The sequence below is a fragment of the Nicotiana tomentosiformis genome, chromosome 4, assembly GCF_000390325.3.
Source record: "Nicotiana tomentosiformis chromosome 4, ASM39032v3, whole genome shotgun sequence".
NCBI lineage: Eukaryota > Viridiplantae > Streptophyta > Magnoliopsida > Solanales > Solanaceae > Nicotiana > Nicotiana tomentosiformis.
Genome location: NC_090815.1, coordinates 12,042,093 through 12,060,991, shown reverse-complemented (window position 1 = coordinate 12,060,991; position 18,899 = coordinate 12,042,093). Strand labels below are relative to the sequence as shown.

Sequence of the window (18,899 nt, the reverse complement as noted above, 5' to 3'; positions counted from 1 at the left end):
GTCCATAGATACTGCGGTGGGGAGTATACCAGTTTTCTTAACTGACTTTGACAGAAACGCTATCCCAATCCATATTTCAATGTTTTAAGAGATTGTAACAACATTTTATCTAAGATGCCATCAAAAGATGAAAGAGTACATAGATAAACTTATTCCAGACAAACAATTTTTATGTGTGTTGTTCGCTATATACCACTTTTTTTTTATAACCGTGGTGTCTGGGCAAGCATGCGCGCAACTCGATTAATACCACGGGATACTTGACACCTCCCACGAGCAACAGGTACCAGATAACTCTACCCACCAAGGTTCGGACAGGTGGAAAAAAATCACCTACTGTTTTTGTCTCTGCTGAGATTTGAACCTGAGACCTTAGGTTCCCAACCCAACTTTATTGACCACTAGGCCACACCCTTGGGTGCCTATATATCACATATTACCCAAAGCTCATTCTAACATCTTAACTAAATCTCTCCAATTTCAAGTAAATATCCAATTTGTCCCCGTCCCTAAGCTCCAAATTTTGTTTTTTGTTAATCTTATTTGCTTGAAAATGGGTACATAAATTAAAAAAAATTGAAAACAAAACGAGTAAAAAAGAAAAAGTAAAACTAACCGCTATCGCCAATGAGGAGGAGCTTGATAAGATAATCATAATCTGCTCGTGCCCTAGCTGGTGGAGCTGCCATCGTCTTCTCCAATAGATGTCTGAATCACCAAATGCAAAACCCTAGAAATCAGAAAATTGATTATATCATAAATCAATTTGCATTTTTTGTTTTCGTATAGAAAAATAATGAAAGTTGTAAATTAAATAAAGTTAAATATACGTACCAAGAGATAGGGACCAGAAATGTGAGAGAAATACAGAGGTTTTTGAGAAGGTCAGAAAGTCGTCGGCAACATTTGGCTGAAGGGGAAAAATGGTCAGAACAAGAATATACGAAGCCCGGGTGGGGTTAAGTATAGTTTCTTGTCTATGTTTAGGACTAGTGGTTATTGGTATTTGTAATCTTTGGGAATTGGACCATTTCTTCCTCCAATTCTCTTTTTTAAAGGAAAAACAAAAGAGTTTTTTTATTTATTATTTTCTATTCGGTATTTGATACTGGCTTGGTTCAATACTGTCTGTCTTCGATTTTAGGGCTAGTTTGGTACGAGAGATAATGAATAATTAATTTTAGAATTAAATTTGTGATGAGTTTATCCATATTTAGTTGGAATAAAATTATGGTAAGATTAGTTATCCTCGAGATTGTAATATTTTCTTTATCCTCATACAGGAGGGTGGGATAATGAATCACGGGATAACTTATTTCCCAACAAATAATTTCTTAAAATGTTATACCAATACCATACATAATTAAAATCGATACCTTTTTTTTTCGATTTCAACTTACTCGGTTCGGTAACTTCGTTTGTTTGGTTCAAATATTAACTAGTGCGTAAAGCCATAGACTTTAATATTTTTAAGTAATGTATTCACAAATATAAAAATAAAACTATTATAATATAGTAAAAAAATGAGGGAAACCAAAAATGTTAAACCTAGACAGGAGAAAGTTTGAAACGTAAGTAGACAACCAAAAAAAGGGAGAAAGGCAAGTATAGTTGAAAAAAACCGATAAAGGTTAAAGAAAACTATAAAAATAATGAACTTTAATATTTTATGTTATAATCAATTATATGTGTATTTTCTAGCTTAGTATATATTTTGGTACGGTATCGGTATTTTAATATTTTATTTTTAATTACTGAATACCATATCTAATACCAATTTTTTTTTTAAACTTAAACCAAATAGCATATCAAATACCAAATACTAAAATTTTCGATTTCGGTACAATAATTCGATATTTACTAAATTATGCATATCTCTAGCTTGGAGTCCTAATTTAGATTTGCATCGACAAGTACCGGCTTTAGTTATGTCGATAGTATTAGCTTTAGTTATGTTAAAAACTTAAAATACAAATTGGAGCTAACTATAAAGGATCGTTTATGTGTTTGCCCTTAGTCATTTAATAGCGACTAAATGAAGGATAAAACTTTCTCACTTTTAAAAATATCAAGAATGTATTTGTTCATATATATTGGTAATTCACAATAGTATTCTAAGGATGTAATTTAGGTTATGGTCTACTTTAGAAATGTTTTTTGCCACAATCTCCTTATAACCAAATGAGCATTTTACAACTATAAAGTTACCAAGATGTAACTACTCGATAAAATAATATGTATATGACATCCCATTTTTTTTTTTGTTACGAAGGAAACTACCATGGCATAATTGCTAAAAGGTAGCTCCTAGTAACAAAATAATTTTTTTTTTTTTAAAAGTGTTTCTTGTTATAAGAAAAATCAAATTATGGTGGATGTCTACTCTTCCTCCATGATCTTCTCAAATGCTTAATGACATTCAATGACATGTTTCTATGCTTAATGGCGTATTCAATGACATATTTTTCTTCACTTTTCATGCCTATATAAAGGTCTTGTAATAGATAAGAAAATACACATAATTGAAGAAGAAAATCTCTTCTTTCTATCTATCTCCATTTCTTGTTCATGTTTTACTAAATTATTTTTATTTCATAACAACATGTCTTGTTCATGTTTTACTAAGCTGTTTTTATTTCATAACACGTTATCAGCACGATACTCTAACCAACTGAGATTATGTGCTTTAATTGGATTTTATCTTTTTTCAACCAGAGTTAGTCAAATTTCTTTTCGGTCCAGTAAGCTTTACTTTTAAATTCTTATGTCAGCATATGATTGCTAATTCATGTCTAGCTTTGAGTTTACACTTATATGCAATATGACAACATGATAATCAAACCAAAAATCTTAATCTGCATATATGTGTGACACTTAGCTTTAATTATTTTTTTATGCCTACATGGTTAGAAAAGAAAAAGAATTCCTAACACTTGTATTCCATATATATCTGATTAGAACATTGTTGTCTTATTATATCAAAAGTAGCTTTAATGTTTAGTAAAACTTATTTGTGGATTGAGTAGGATAAGTAAAAAATTATTCTTTACTATTTTAACGATTCACACCATTAAAATATAATAATAATAATAATAATAATCATAATTATTTTATTTTAATAAGATAAAATATTAGTACAAGAAGTATGTACTACACCAAATTTTCATTTGTGATAGTTCTTATCAAATTAACACATTGAATAATTTCTATATGGAAAGCATATAGTAGTAGATAGTAGAAAGAGATTTATCCCCTAATTTTTCTTTGATTCCTGATTAACCTAAAGGTTCTGATATATCTCTTTATTTTTCTAGAGAGCATAATACTTAGTTTTCACAAAAATGTATGGTAACTAGTAGTACTATATTATTCTATTTGATACATCATTTTTCTTTAAGACCACATGTGAATTTTTAATATTATTTTATATTTTCATATATCTGTTTAACACTAATTACTTAGCTGATTTGAGTAAACGAAAAGTCTATTGTTGAGAATTATATTAAAATGACATTATAAAGAGTTTAACTCAAAAGGTAAGCATTTCTTTCGTATTTGAAATTATTTTTGTCCTTTGCTATTAATGATATCAACTTCAATGAGTTCAAGTCGCAATGAACCATGAGGGTAAGACATCAGGATCAAGTCTTGATGCTCCATGATGATAAGAGTTGGGTTTGATTCACAATTTATTATGGCCTAACATGTCTTTATATTGGTAAGATATTAGGTTTGAGTCCCACTATACCATATTGATGATATAGTAATGACTAAAGAAAAATAATATATTTCTCATGAAAAGGCATGAATATTGCCCCACTTGATTTGCTCCATTCTTGAAGTGAATGTGGTAGTGGTGCATAACAAGTCTAAATGAAGACAAGTGGTTGAATAATGAACGTGGGTGTTCCAAAGATCAAAATAATAATAATTATCACTATGATTATAAAAGGAGAACAATAAGGGTTCTCAAAATAGTCTTTCAAAATGTGAAGGCAATGTTTGCCATCAAATTGATATGAAAAATAATAAAGCACGGCGCTGATTATGATTCAAAGAGAATGTGACTTGTGATAAGCATTGAGAATGCAAACTCATTCCTAAAGGTGAATGTGGCAATATATGATAAAAGTAATGAATAAAGACATGCAATGCATGATTAGATGAATACCACATAACTCACCTCTAAGGAAGGTTTGAGTGAAATAAAGAGAATAAATATTATTGTGTGGTTACATGAATATGTCATTGGTCGCGTACATGTGATACGCCAAAAAATATATTTTGGTGCGCCTTATAAAAGGTTATTAAAGGCAAAATTAAAGCAAGAAGTGATTTTGCTTATGATGATTTTAACCATGATAATTTATTAAGATATAAGTTTCTCCGTAAAGGAGACATTTACCATATGAATGGTGTGACAAAAGATCTTGTAGTACAAAAGTTGTTAAGAGCTCCGAAAAAATTAATTTGTTACTACCCGGATGAATAAAATTATTCACGACATTGATATTGTAAAGTCTCAAAAGAAACTATTTGAGTTTCAAAATGTATAAGTCAAAGTGGTTGGCATTTTGAGACTACAAATGAATGAAATATTGAATATCTTCATATTTCTATAATCATAACGGGTAAATATGAAAGATTACCCAATTTTCTTTCTATTTGTACTACACAAATACAAGCATGATGATGGAATCATATGTCACAAGTAAACTAGAGGTTTACTGAAACAAATATTAGTTGGCATGACCGGTTGACCATCTCGGTTCAATTATGATGCGAAAAATTAATTGAGAATTACATTGGCATATATTGAAGAAATATAAGATTCTTCAAGAATTTTCCTGTGCTGCTTATTCTCATGATATACCAGTTAAGGTTGGGATTGAATCCCTTAATTTCTGGAACGGATAAAAGGTGATAAATATATGGGCCCAGTCACCTTCCACGTGGACTATTTACTATTATATGATTTTAATATATGTATCTATTCTATGGGCACATGTGCATTTGTTATCAACTTGTAGTTTGGCTTTTGCAATATTGATTGCTCAAATTATTAGAGCATGGTTCCAGAATATAAATTATGATGATTTATCTTGATAATACTGGTTTAAATCCAAGTTGGTTTAACATAAATTGTATGCCTCCAATTACATCTAAACCATTGGTTATGAGAACAAAACTGCCAAAATAAAATTTGATATGTGATGTATTATTTAATATACAACATCACTTGTACATATCTAGCCAAGTTATGATAAGTTCTTCCTATCACAATCGGTTCAGGGTCAGGAACCAAATAATTTCTATCTAGAAATATGAATGTGCTATATGATTTAATTGTTCCACCACAATGCACAAAGATGGATCCCCAAATAAGGTTAGGGATATGTGTTGGTGATACCAACAATATGGGAAGAAAATGGGCAGCTGAAAAAGTAATGCATGTAATGAATTATGATGAGTACATTTAGATCCTCTTACGACAAAATGTGAACTTGAAGTTCAAGTGATAATTCATTTGAAAAATATTACCAGGCGTATTTGCCGACCCAAAGCTAAATATCATAGTCAGCTGCTAATGCTCCAAATAAAATAAAGTTCATAATGAATAGAGTCTATGACATGCGTGAAGCATAATAGATTAATCGGTTCCAAAGATAAAACTCCTTGAAGAAATAGAGGAGCAAATGTTCAAGATGGTCACAATAAGGAGGCAAGTGCTCCAGAAGAGCACCACGACATAACACTTTATAAGACCTCGTGGGAGAGGCTCAGGTACCTGAAAATAATAAGATAAAGAGATCTCAATAAGTTATGTCTTTATTGGGTAATAGTAGAACCGATATAAAATGACCGTCGACGATATTGTTAATATAATGTAGCTCTCAATATTATTAATATTGACGAGGATCTTGAGCTCAAATCTGTCATGAAATTTGGACAAATAAATGATTGGCCAAATGAAAAATACGTAATAAAAATTGATTTCACCTGAAAAATATGAAGTTGGATGGATAGTCCCAACACCTGAAAGTATAAAGTCAGTGGAGGTATAAATGTGTTCTTGTGCAAAAAAAGGAAGAAGGTCAAGTCGATAAACATAAAGACGACTTATGTCACAAGAAGATTTTTAAATATCCTGGCATTGATTATATAGAGACATGTTCTCCTGTGGTGGATGTCGCCATTTCAGGTTTTAATCTGGCAATACAAGAAAAACGTGATATGCGTATAATGGAAATCATTGAAGGATTTAAATTGTTCTGAAGCATATTAAGGTTTCCAAGAAATTTATTAAATAAAGCTTCAAAAATCCTTATACGGATTGAAACAATCAGGGCGCATGTGGTATAATCGCCTGAGTGAGTACCTGTTGAAAGAAGGGTACAAAAATAATTCAATTTGTCCTTGTATTTTTATAGAAAGATCTGGATCTGAATTTGTTATAATCGTCGTATATGTTGATGATTATATATCATTGGAACTCTTGGGGATCTTCCTAAAGCAGTAGACTGTTTAAAGAAAGAATTTGAAATGAAAGATCTTGGAAAGACAAAATTTTGTCTTAGCCTACAAATTGAGTATATGAAAGATGGAATTTTTATCATCAATCAGCGTACACTAAAAAGATTTTAAAGAGATTCTGTATGGATAAAGCACATCCATTGAGTACCCCGATGGTTGTGAGACCACTCGATATAAATAAAAATCAATTCTGACCTCATGAAAATAATGAAGAGCTTCTTGGTATTGAAGTACCATATCTTAGTGCAATTGGTGCGCTAATGTATCTTGCTAACACTAGAAGGTCTGACATAACTTTTTCGGTTAATGTCTTATCAAGATATAGCTCTGCTCCTACAAGGAGACATTGAAATAGAATCAAACGCATATTGCGGTATCTAATAGGGACTACCGATATGGGCTTATTTTATAGCAATGATTGCAATTCCGATCTTGTTGGTTATGTCGATGCTGGGTATTTATCTGACCCACACATGGCTCGATCTCAAACAGACTATGTATTTACATATGGAGGAACTGTCATATCTTGGCGATCGACTAAGCAATCAATCGTAGCTACTTCATCTAATCATGCTGTGATAATTGCTATTCATGAAGCAAGTCGAGAATGTGTATGGTTGAGGTCTATAATACACATTATTCAAGACAAATGTGGTTTGAAGTATGACAAACTACCCACAATATTATTTGAAGACAATGCAGCATGCATAGCCCAATTGAAGGGAGGATTCATAAAAGGGGATAGGACAAAGCAAATTTCACCAAAGTTATTTTTCACACATGATCTTTAAAAGAATGATGATATCAATGTGTAACGGATCCGTTCAAGTGATAATATGGCTGATCACCAAATCTCTACCGTCATCAACCTTCAAGAAACTAGTGTACAAGATTGGGAAGCGAAGGCTCAAAGATGTGAATTGATGCTCTTATCAGGGGGAGTTAATACGCGTTGTACTCTTTTTCCCTTACAAGGTTTTGTCCCATTGGGTTTTCCTTGCAAGGTTTTTAACGAGGCAGTCAAAAGGTGTATTTCTAAATATGTGTACTCTTTTTCCTTCACTAGGATCTTTTTCCCATAGTTTTTTTTCCTAATAAGGTTTTAACGAGGCACTTTATCTATGGACATCCAAGAGGGGTGTTATAAGAAAAATTAAATTATGGTGGATGTCTACTCTTTCTCCATGATCTTCTCAAATATTTAATGACATTCAATGACATGTTTCTATGCTTAATGACATATTCAATGACATATTTTTCTTCACTTTTCATGCATATATAAAGGCCTTGTAATAGATAAGAAAATACACACAATTGAAGAAGAAAATCTCTTCCTTCTCTCTATCTCCATTTCTTGTTCATGTTTTACTAAATTGCTTTTATTTCATAACAACATATCTTGTTCATGTTTTACTAATCTGCTTTTATTTCATAACATTTCTCAAAAGATCGAAAAGTCCTTGTATTATTGGAAGTGTAAATTTACGGCCGAAAGTTTCCCCGTAATAAGAATAAAAAAGTCAATCAATCAACATCAACCACGAGAGCAAAAGCATTTAAAGTTTTAAACTCATATAATACAATTTCAATTATAATCGTAAAGTCTCCTTTAATTAGTGATAAAAGAAAATAAGAAAAATGGGATGTCATTTTAAAGTGCATTCAAGTGCATCACGTCACCGGACACATCTTAGGAAGTAGCACCATATTTTGCAAAATTGTATATGAGCAGCTTTTGAAACTCTTGAAAATATCTTGGAATAAGAAAACATAGAGCCTATATGTTAAAATGTCCTTCATGGATTATCAAGTCCCCATTATATATTTTAGGAGACCTACCCTTTAGAGTATTATTTAATTGTACTACCCTTTAATTGTCGATGTCATATGTCACACTTACTCATCGGTCAATAGTTCTTAATCTACTTTTTTTAGTTCAAAGGATAACTATTTATATTATATTAAAGTAGAACAGTACAAGGAGCACGTGAGAGCATAGATATTGTCTTAAGGGGCGACCTCGTGATGGGTCGTGACAAAAAGAGGATCCAAGGTAAATACTATTACTGTTGGTTCATGTATCTCGCGAAATACAAAAGGGTCACCCAACAGAAATTCTTTTCATAACCCCAATAAATTTTGTATGCATATACTAGAATAGCATGATAAAAATCAAAGATTATGTCCAATTTGAAGCTCGCCTCATCAAAACTAAACAATATTTTAAATATAAATAATAAATATAGCTTTTATTTTGTTTTATGCTAGCGTTTAACTAGGAACAAATTTAATATGCTTTAATTGATATAATATAATAAAATATTAAAGTGCTAGTAGTTTATACCAACAACAAACCCAGTGATTTTTCACAAGTGGGGTCTGAGGAGGGTAAGATGTACGCTTCCATCCTTTAGCATGGAAGGGCAGAGAGACTGTTTTGATAGACACTCGGCAGGAGAACAGATAAACGAGAGAGTAAATATCACAATAAAGTTTGTTTACCCTCAAAATCGAATAACAATTGAATTTGTTAGTGGTTATATGTGGATTAACTTCATACAAAGCGATAAATTAGATTGCAATTGAAATAAATAACGATAGATTAACTGTAAACCACGTGAGTTGGATGATTTCGGCTTAGGAAAGCATGCCACCCCTTGAATTGAATGCATTTTATTTGACACCAAAATATCAAAGAGTAAGAACTTAGAGAATATATTGCTTATCAGTATATGTTACAATGTCTTTCATGGACTGTCAAGTCCCCTTTATATATTTTAGGAGACCTACCCTTTAGAGTATTATTTAATTGTACTATAAAAAATATAAGTCCTTGATTTTGAAGACCGTTGGTTCCCTTTTTGACTAATTCTGTGATTTATGCTATAATTATTGGTCAATGGCAAGAATCACGGACCCTTGGCAGATTAGTTGGCAGAGCTTTCTTCGAGACCGTCAGAAACAGGACAGGTTACGCCTTCGGTAGACTTATGGGCAAATCTGATAATCTCGATGGCTAGTTTTGATGATGCTTTGGGTCCGATCTTAAATATTATATTCCGCCATCGGGTGACCATGTTGGATGTCAGATCGAACCTCAGCCTTCGATTTTTACCCTATTACAGATGTACCGATCTTGGCTATCTATTTCTCAGGCTCAATCGAACATCGAGCTCGGTTTTACCCGTACATAGATAGTCCCCTCTTTTTTTGGAGAGTAGGTGACGAAAAACGATATGAGCCTCAGATTCTCATTTCGATATATCATGACGTAAGAGACAAAATATGACGTCAAATCCCTTTATTTTTCGGAGAGTAAATGATGAGAAACGATACGGGCTCCCGATTCTCACTCTGATAAATCATGACGACGTATTCATGACGTAAGTGATAAGAACAGTTGAAAACATCTCGTCGGTCCAGTCTTCAAGGCATTAAATGGGTGTCAGTTGATGGTCGGCCGCTACAGGAAGCGAACCGCCGTTTGAGAAAACTATAAATATCCCTTTCATCCAGAACTTTTACATTCAAAGATTCGCTCTTGTGTTTTGAGAAAACTTCATCACCCTCATCGACTGGTTTTCTGAAAGCTTAAGTTCAAGCTCCTTCCCTTCTGGTTTTCTGAGAGTTCTTACAAGTTATCTGATAATTATACCTTCTCTTCTAGTTCTTTTGAAAGTTTACATAAGTTATTTCGCTAAGCACGCATCCTCTTTTGCTAACACTTTCTTCTACATTGTTCATGAAAAATGGCAAAGACTTCAAAATCTGTTCCTAAAAAAGAAACCCCTTCTTCCTGAAAACCATCTGAAAATGTTTCGTCTGCTGCTACTGAGGAACAAACACCGGAACCCCCTCTAAAGTCGTTTCTCCCTTTGGGGTGCCCAACCGGGGCCGACTTCAATATCGAGAAAACCCCCTTGGTACCGAGTCGGTGTGAGCCGGTCTCAAGGTACATATGTACTATTACTCCCAGCTTCGTTGATAAGGTCAAAGAGGACTGCAACTGGGAAGATAAACTCGTAGTGGTTCCTTACCCCTAGGAATCGATCACCACCTACGAGAAGGGGTTTTTAAGTGTTTACACTTACTTACCCTTTCACGATGGGTCCTTTAGACCCAGTTATCATAGCCTTTTGCAATAGGTATGAAGTGACGCTCGGGAAGATCCATCCTTTGTTTTGGAGGATTGTAATTCTGCTTCGTTTCTTTGTGAGCAAGCTTGAGGGGTGTCCATTTACCTTTGACCACCTCATGCGCCTATATAGCCCTCGACTTTACCGAGGGGAATTAATCAAGCTCGCACGTCGAGCAACTAAGGCCTTATTCTCGAGCATCGACAAGGATTGGGACTGGGGCTGGTTGGGCCGATTTGTTCGAGTGAGGACATCAGACTTAATCTCGGTTGTGGACATGCCATTTCCTGAGAACATGAAACGTAAGTGTAACTTCGCCTTCAAAATTTCTTTTATTGCTTTATGTTTCCCTCCCTTCTCATCGATATTATGTGATGATGTAGTTGTTGCCCAGATGTCAGATGTCATTCCTCGACTCGAGGAGTGGGTCGAGGGCATTGTGACAAAGAGACCGTATTCCGAACGCTTATGGCATGAGCTCTCGAAGGGCCGATGGGAGGCCCATAACCATGGTGAGAATATTTTCTCTAAGTTATATTTGATCTTACTTCCACATCATCGATCTATGAATCGTTTTACTTTCTTTTTGTAGGTTTACCAAAAGATGTCAAAATGAGGCCTCTATCAGTTGACGATGACATATACGCCGATCGCCCAACTCCGAAGCAGGATAAAGAGAAGAAAAGAGGAAAAGATCTGAGTTCCTCGAGCCCTAAAAAGAAGAGACTAAGGAAGCGGCTGGCGTGCAAACCTAAGAATGCCAATTGAGGCATGAGTCTGAAGAAGAAAATTCTGAATTGGTGACCCGCGTGAGAAGCGGTTCCGAACTTCCTCAAGCCATGGAGGTCGTAAAAGAAGTTGTGGCTGAAGTCTCCGTATGAGGGAGGGTCGAGATCATTTTGCCCTGAGCTAGGGAGGTCGAAAAAGAAACTGTGAACAGTACGTCTCGGTCATAAGGTAATATGCCTAAGGAGGTGCTTGCGGTGATCGATCTCTCTGGATCGCCTTCGTTTACCAATTCTATGATAAACGAGGCTCAGACGTTGAAAGGTAACCTCGGCGAAAGGGCCCAAGGAGCAGCCGATTCTTTCCACAATTTCTTCGATGGCATGTATTCTACAACTTCGGAGGATGTTACCAGGTTGGGCGACTTACCGGTACTAAAGAAGATACCATTCCCGAGAGCTGGAAGGTCTTCTTCAAGCCCAAAATTAGTGAATCGGTTCCCAGCTCCGAGTGTTGATCCTACTCGGAGACGAGCAATTTATATGTCCATTCCGGAGGACGCCCGAGTTCTCTCTGCCCCGGTGGGGATTTCCAGTTACCTTCGGTGCTTGGTGACCGAAGAGGAACAAGCTAGAATGAACGGGGCGGAAGCGCCCTACATGTTCAACGAAGCTCAACAAGCATTGAATCGGGTACTTTTGAATGTCCCTCCATTATGTACTTAGCTTTAATCATGAACAATCGTAACATTTTCCTTTGTGCTTACAGGCCTCGGTGCTTCATCACGAGGCCTTTCTCCGATATCGAGAGGAGTTCAAGCGTCACAAGGTCGTGACTCGGGAGCTTGCTGAGAAGAATGATGTTTACAAGCTTCTTAGTGAGAAGCTCCAGGCCGAGTTTGAAGCGGCTTGGAAGGAGCATGCCAATTTGGTCGAGCAGGTAAGACGAATATTCGAACTTAGTAAGGATGATTCAGACACATTGGCTAAAGACCCAAACCCACAAGTTCAAAAGAGACTTGACTGGATCGAGCAGTTCCAGGTGGAGGTGGACACGGTGAAGGCTGAGGCCGAAGAATGGAAGAAAAATATGGAACGCATGGCCTTGGAAAAAGAGACTACTCGGGCGCAGTTAGCTGCTGAGGTTCAGCTTCGGGCTATAAGGGAGAAATACTCGGTGCAGGTCAATACGATTGAGGAAGTCCAATATCAGTTAAACTCGACTGTTTCTGGTCAAGAGAACCTGACCAAGGAGCATGAGGCGGCCAAGCTAGAGGTCGTCGTGGCCAAGACCGAGGCCGAGGCTAATGATAAAGTGGCCCCAGTTCAAGGCCGATGTTAAGGCCATTCAGGAACAAGCAAGAAACACGGTGAAGCATGCGAGGTGGCAATCCTGAAGGGAGGCCCTCGAGGGAGTCCATGCTCAGAATTTTGACATATTGGCTGAAATCGAGAATGCCAAGATATGCGAAGCCAAGGCCCGAAAGGTGGCTTATCCCAAGGGATCCGAAGAGTCGAGTAGGTCCGATAGTGTCGAAGACCGCGTAGGCGATGATGTAGCCCTCGATAAAGATTAGGCCATTTAGGATTTTTTTGCTTTTTGTACTATCTTTTTATTGAGGTCGTTCAGCTTTTGTAAACAATATGTATCGGGGGTATTCAACCCTTGTAAAGAATTTTTGATATATATATAAGGCTTTTCCCTTTCACAGCTTTTGAATTTCTCCTTTTATTTGTATTCAAAAGTTTATCACTTTTCCCTAAAACACTTATTGTCACACCCCTTTTTTATCCCACAAAGATATATATGTCATGGAATCGTTGTGGGTTAAAGAATTTTTTCAATTAAAGTGACAAACTTGAATAGGGATTATTTTATTGTTTAGAGTCGCCACTTGGAATTGATTTTTGGGTATTCCAAGTCACCTTTTATTTGAATCCCTATTCAAAGAAAGGTTTGACTCTATTATTATTGGTTTGCGAAAATTAAGTTCGGGTAAGAAATTATGTTGATCAGAAAAAAGGTGTAAGGCATTCCCCGAGTCCCGTGGTTCTAGCACAATCGCTTTTATTGAGTAAAATTGGCTTGAATTAATTTTTGGATAAACTGTGCTTTATTGATTTCTATGTTTTATCTATCCATTTTTATAGTTTGATTATTCGTAATTAAGGAATTATCTTGAAACGAGTCACGCGTACGTGTATCCATTTTTTTGGCGCATTAAAAATCATATCACACGTACGTGTACACAATTGATAACACTTTTATTATTATTAAGATTGTTCCGTCAAAGTTGTGTAAACGCATACCTTGCCTTTAATTTTGAAAATCGTAATAATGTCACGCGAACATATACATAATCACGATAATTTGAAATAAACAACGTGCCTAAAATCATACTAACGTATTCAAGACTTGTTTCTTCGCTACATATGATATTGTTGTGAGACTCAAGAGTTATGAAAATTATTGGAGCTATTTAGACAATCATATATTTTGTAAAATAGGCTAACTTACATATTTCAAACCAAATGTTAATGACCCGATTATTAAAGGGTAAGAATAAACAAAAATGTAAAGACCCGTATTCAAGACTTGTTTCTTCGCTACATTTGAGATTGTTGTGAGACTCAAGAGTTATGGAAATTATTGGAGCTATTTAAACAATCATCTATTTTGTAAAATAGGCCAACTTACTTATTTCAAACCAAATGTTAATGACCCGATTCTTAAAGGGTAAGAATAAACTAAAACTCAAAATTAAATCAATTAACACAAAACCATGAATCTGCAAAGCCCAACACGATTAATTATCCTAAACTTTTAATGAATTCAAACAATAGCGTTTTTAATCAAAAATGATGCTAATATATCAACTATAACGAGGGGGAGATGGCAAATCAACATATCACAAATATTAAATTGTAAATAATAAACTGATCATGAATCTCACAAATCAAGTCATGGCATAAGACAAAATGTGATGACCCAAAAGGTCATCTTATATTTTAGAACTCGAATCTGCACTCTTAAGCCTTAAAAATCTCATTTTTACCCTTCTCTATTTGCTTGCGCAATCCAGACAGGTTTCCGGAAAACTTTTATGTTGAAAACTAATGAAAATAAGAATTTTTGCCTTAAAAGTTGATTTTAGTTGACTTCGGTCAATATTTTTGGTAAACGGGCCTGGATCCGTACTTTAACAGTCTTGGTAGGTCCGTATCGAATTATGGAACTTGGATGTATGCCCGGAATCGAATTCGGAGGTCCCTAGCTTGAGTTATGAATTTTTGATGAAAATTAAAAGTTTGGAAATTATTTATTTTTAAGAATTGATTGATATTTGGCATTGTTAGTATCGGGTTTGTATTTTGGTTTCGGAGCCCGGTACAGGTTCATTATGATATTTAATACATGCCTGTGAAATTTGGTGAGAAACGGAGTTGATTTGACGTGATTCGGACGTCCAGTTGAGGAAATAGAAATTTTAAAGTATTCTTGAGAATTTCATTTGATTTGGTGCTAAATTTAGAGTTCTAGGTGTTATTTTGGCGATTTGATCGCGCGAGCAGGTCCGTATGATGTTTTTAGACTTGCGTGCATGTTTGGTTTGGAGCCCCGAGGGCTCGGGTGCCATTCAGACGATGCGCAAGTTGAGTTCAAACCTCAACAAGGTTGCTGTTGCACCAAATCTGGTGTGCCCGCACCTGCGAGCCTTTAGTCGCAGGGGCGAGCGAAAGCCCCGCAGATGCGACTCAGGCCCGGACTTCATTTTTTTCGCAGATGCAGACATTTCTCCGCATGAGCGGGACCGCAGAAGCGGAACCCTGTCCGCAGGTGCGGCCTCAGTTGGCCCAGTCCTTCTCCGCAGAAGCGCATATTCTGTCCGCAGATGCGGATGCGCATGTCCGACCAAAGCACCGCAGGTGTGAATGTCACTGGGCAGTGAGCATTTATTTCAGACTCCAGCTATTTTTCTTCTTGTTTTCAAAAGGGTAGGAGGCCTAGGGCAATTTTTCAAAGATATTTTTCTTCCCCAAATCATAGGTAAGTGTTCCTTAACTCGTTTCTTTCAATATTTTACTTCATTTTACTAGAATTCAACCTAAAAATCTAGAGTTTCGTGGTAGAATTAGGGGTTAGGGTAGAAACTAGGGATTTCGGGAATTTGGGGATTTAGACCTCAATTTGAGATCGGATTTCAAAACTAATTACATATTCGGGCTCGGGGTGAATAGGTAAAAGGATTTTGGTCCGAACCTCGGGTTTTGACCAAACGGGTCCGGGGTCGATTTTTCGACTTTTTGTAGGGAAAATTGGGAAATTTAATTTATGCAATATAATTGATTCCTTTAGCAATATTTGATATTATTTAGTCATTTTTGAATAGATACGTGTGGTTTGGAGGTGAATTCTAAACGAAAAGCTGTGATTGAGAATTAAGTGGCCTTCGGAGCGAGGTAAGTGTTGTGTCTAACCCTGACTTGAAGGAATTAGGAACCTTAGATTATTTGCTAAGTGAAATTCATGTGAGCGGCATATATGTGAGGTGACGAGTACCTATGCGCCGCCAATTTACCTATTTTTCCATGTTTCTCTATTTTTTTTTTATATTGTCTCATTCCTATGCCAAATTGTTATGTGTTATACTAGTGTTGTTCAAATTATCGTTCTTATCATGTTTACGGAATTTTCTAGTGATAATTGAGTTTTTTATTTCAAAGTTGAGATTGATATTATGGAATCAAATGTTGAAGTAAAGTTTGTACTTGTTATTCTATCTCCCGGTTGTTATTTATGCATTGTATTATGGTAAGGGAGAGTGTGAATGCATGAAGGTTGATGTCGTGCCATATTGTGAGTGTTAATGCACGAAGGGTGATGTTGTTCCATATTGTGAGTGGTAATGCACGAAGGGTAATGCCGTGCCATATTGTGAGTGTTAATGTACGAAGGGTGATACCGTGCCATATTGTGAGTGTTAATGCACGAAGGGTGATGTCGTGTCATGATATGAGAGTAAAAGCACAAATGGTGATGTCGTGCCGTTTCTATTATTTTTATGGTGAGATTGAGAGTAAAAGCACGAAGGTGATGCCGTGCATTTTTCTTTACTGTATTCATTATTCCTGTTGATTCATGGTATATTGACTACTCCGGTGATCATTCTGTTGTAGTTCTTTATCTTGTATTCCCCTCAGTATCTCTCCCCTCCTGACATTTCCTGTTTAGTTCTTTATTCTTGTTATTTGCGTATACACTGTTAAATTGTACAGGTTGATTGTAGGTGTCTTACCTTAGCCTCGTCACTACTTCATCGAGGTTAGACTCAACACTTACAGTACATGGGGTCGGTTGTACTGATGCTGCACTCTGCACTTTCTGTGCAGATTTTGATATGGGCTCAAGTTGATCGAGATTTGCTATTGGTCCGCTGTCCGGAGACTCAAGGTAGATCTGTCGGCGTTCACAGACCTTAAAGTTCCTGTCTATCTTTTTATGTCATACTGTTTTCTTTCATTCAGACAATTGTACTTCTTTTAGACTATTATTTGTAGTAAATTCTAGAATGCTCGTGAATTGTGACTCCAGATCCGGGTAGTAGTAATTAATACAGTTTTATGATATTCCACACATATTATTTTTTATTTGAGTTAATTATTGTTATTTACTGAATCGAAATAAGGAAATGGTCTAATGATTCTCTAACGTTGGCTTGCCTGGCAAGTGAAATGTTAGGCGCCATCACGGTCCAGTCGGTGGTAAATTTCGGGTCGTGACACAAAAGACTAACTAATTAAGACTACTACGAAAGGCAAACTAACACAAAAGAGCAATAATTAATCAAAATCATTCGCTAAACTAGCAAAATGAATATGGAGATAAAATGAATGTAAAATAAAGGACCTTTACTGCTTTCAACCATAGCATCTCAATTACATATTTCTTGATCGAGACAAGAACTACGAACGGAGCTTCGCCGGCTAAATCGAACTACGACCTTGAACCCAACTGAAGTTATGGATGAAGACGTTGGACTAAAAATATCTGCTGGAACCAATGGGTCTTGGGTTAGTGTTTATATGGATTCTGGAGTGTTTTTGGGGTGTTTTCGAATTTCGACTGATTTTTGGCTGGGAAAGGGGGTTGTTTTTCAGCACTTTTTCAACTGAAATTTCAGCTAAGTTTGGGGTAATTGTGGAGCTAGTTCGACGGAAAAGATGGTGGTAAAGATCTGGTTGTTTTTGGTGGGTTATTGGAAGAGATGAGGCGAGGAAGATGAGTGCATGATTAAGAAGAAGAAGAGGAAAACATCTGCTCGTTTTTTCCCTTCCCTTTCCTCATTGTTTTTTTTGTTTGTTTTTGTTTCTCCCTATTCCTAGATCTCTCCCTTCTTTCCCCTTTCGTGTGTTTATTTACGTGAAGGGAAAATGGGGATATGTGGGTTGTGAGTAGGGGAAAAGGGAAAGCGGAATGGGGATAAAGAACGGGGGACAAAGAGTGGGGAGCAAAGGAAAGTGGCATGGGAAGATGGGAGCGGGAAAAATAGAGTGAGAAGTGAGGTATTGGTGAGATGAGTGGGAAACAATTCAAGCATGGTCAAAAATTAGGTGCTCACAGCATGCCCCTCTTTGCTTGAAAACATAAAGAGTTTTCAGGTAAAGAAAAGATGAGTGATATGACTAATTTTTAGCCATACCATTATTCAAAAGGGAAGAGATAAGAGAAAAGAGTGCGACCAACTCTTGGTTATGGACAACCTATATATCCTGAGTTATAAGGGAATCAGGTTTTGTGTAGCTTAAGAAGAGTGATGGAATGATGAGTTGGAGAGTCGAGTGAGGTTCCGTCGAGGCTCCGGTCTGTGGTCCTGTTATTACATCAAAATCAAAAGAAACTAAACAAGCCTATCAGCTATGAATTACAAGATTCCTATTTATAAGTCTTCTAAAACTTAATCTTGAATCTTGATTGGTTCTTTACGCACACTCTTATCTGAACCTTGATGCTTGCTAGCTTCAGGTGCTAGTTCATTCTTCTACAACTTCTTCTAATCAAAACGGGAAATGCAATTCTCGTGACTTCAGTCATGTCTTGAGCAGTCCATATCTCTTCTATCTGCTTATGCATTTGGATTCACTTCTTTTCCTTTTCTTTTCTTTATTCTGGATTAAGAATTCTTCTTTGGTCATCTCGAACCTTATGCCTCGAGGTAAAACCTGCTCAGACATCAAAACAAACAAACGAACAAAATTTTTCTGCCCCAATTTTTACTAGAAAAATTTCGTGAGTTATTGTAATAAAATTCTAACCTACTTCTTTATTAAAAACAATAAAATATCGGGAATGGTGTACCCTAAAAAGATCATGATAATTTGATTTTTCTTTTTTGGATGGTGTTCCTTTATTGTCAAAAAGATGTCTCAACTAAGGATTATGTTGGGATAATGTGGTCAAGGAATGGTATACCCTATATTGGCAATGATATTAGGGAGTGGGGTA

At 35.9% G+C, this 18,899-nt stretch overlaps 1 long non-coding RNA gene across 2 annotated transcripts; it reads right to left on the bottom strand.

The window, feature by feature from the left end:
* Positions 1 to 488: 488 nt before the first annotated feature.
* LOC138908873 (uncharacterized) lies at positions 489 to 1,019 on the bottom strand. Of its 2 annotated transcripts, none has more exons than XR_011415268.1 (3): positions 835 to 1,019; positions 617 to 730; positions 489 to 509 (listed from the first exon to the last, which is right to left on the bottom strand). It is a non-coding gene; the product is annotated as an uncharacterized lncRNA (long non-coding RNA). The 2 variants fall into 2 exon arrangements; XR_011415269.1 differs by lacking the exon at positions 489 to 509 and adding an exon at positions 527 to 546.
* Positions 1,020 to 18,899: the final 17,880 nt, after the last annotated feature.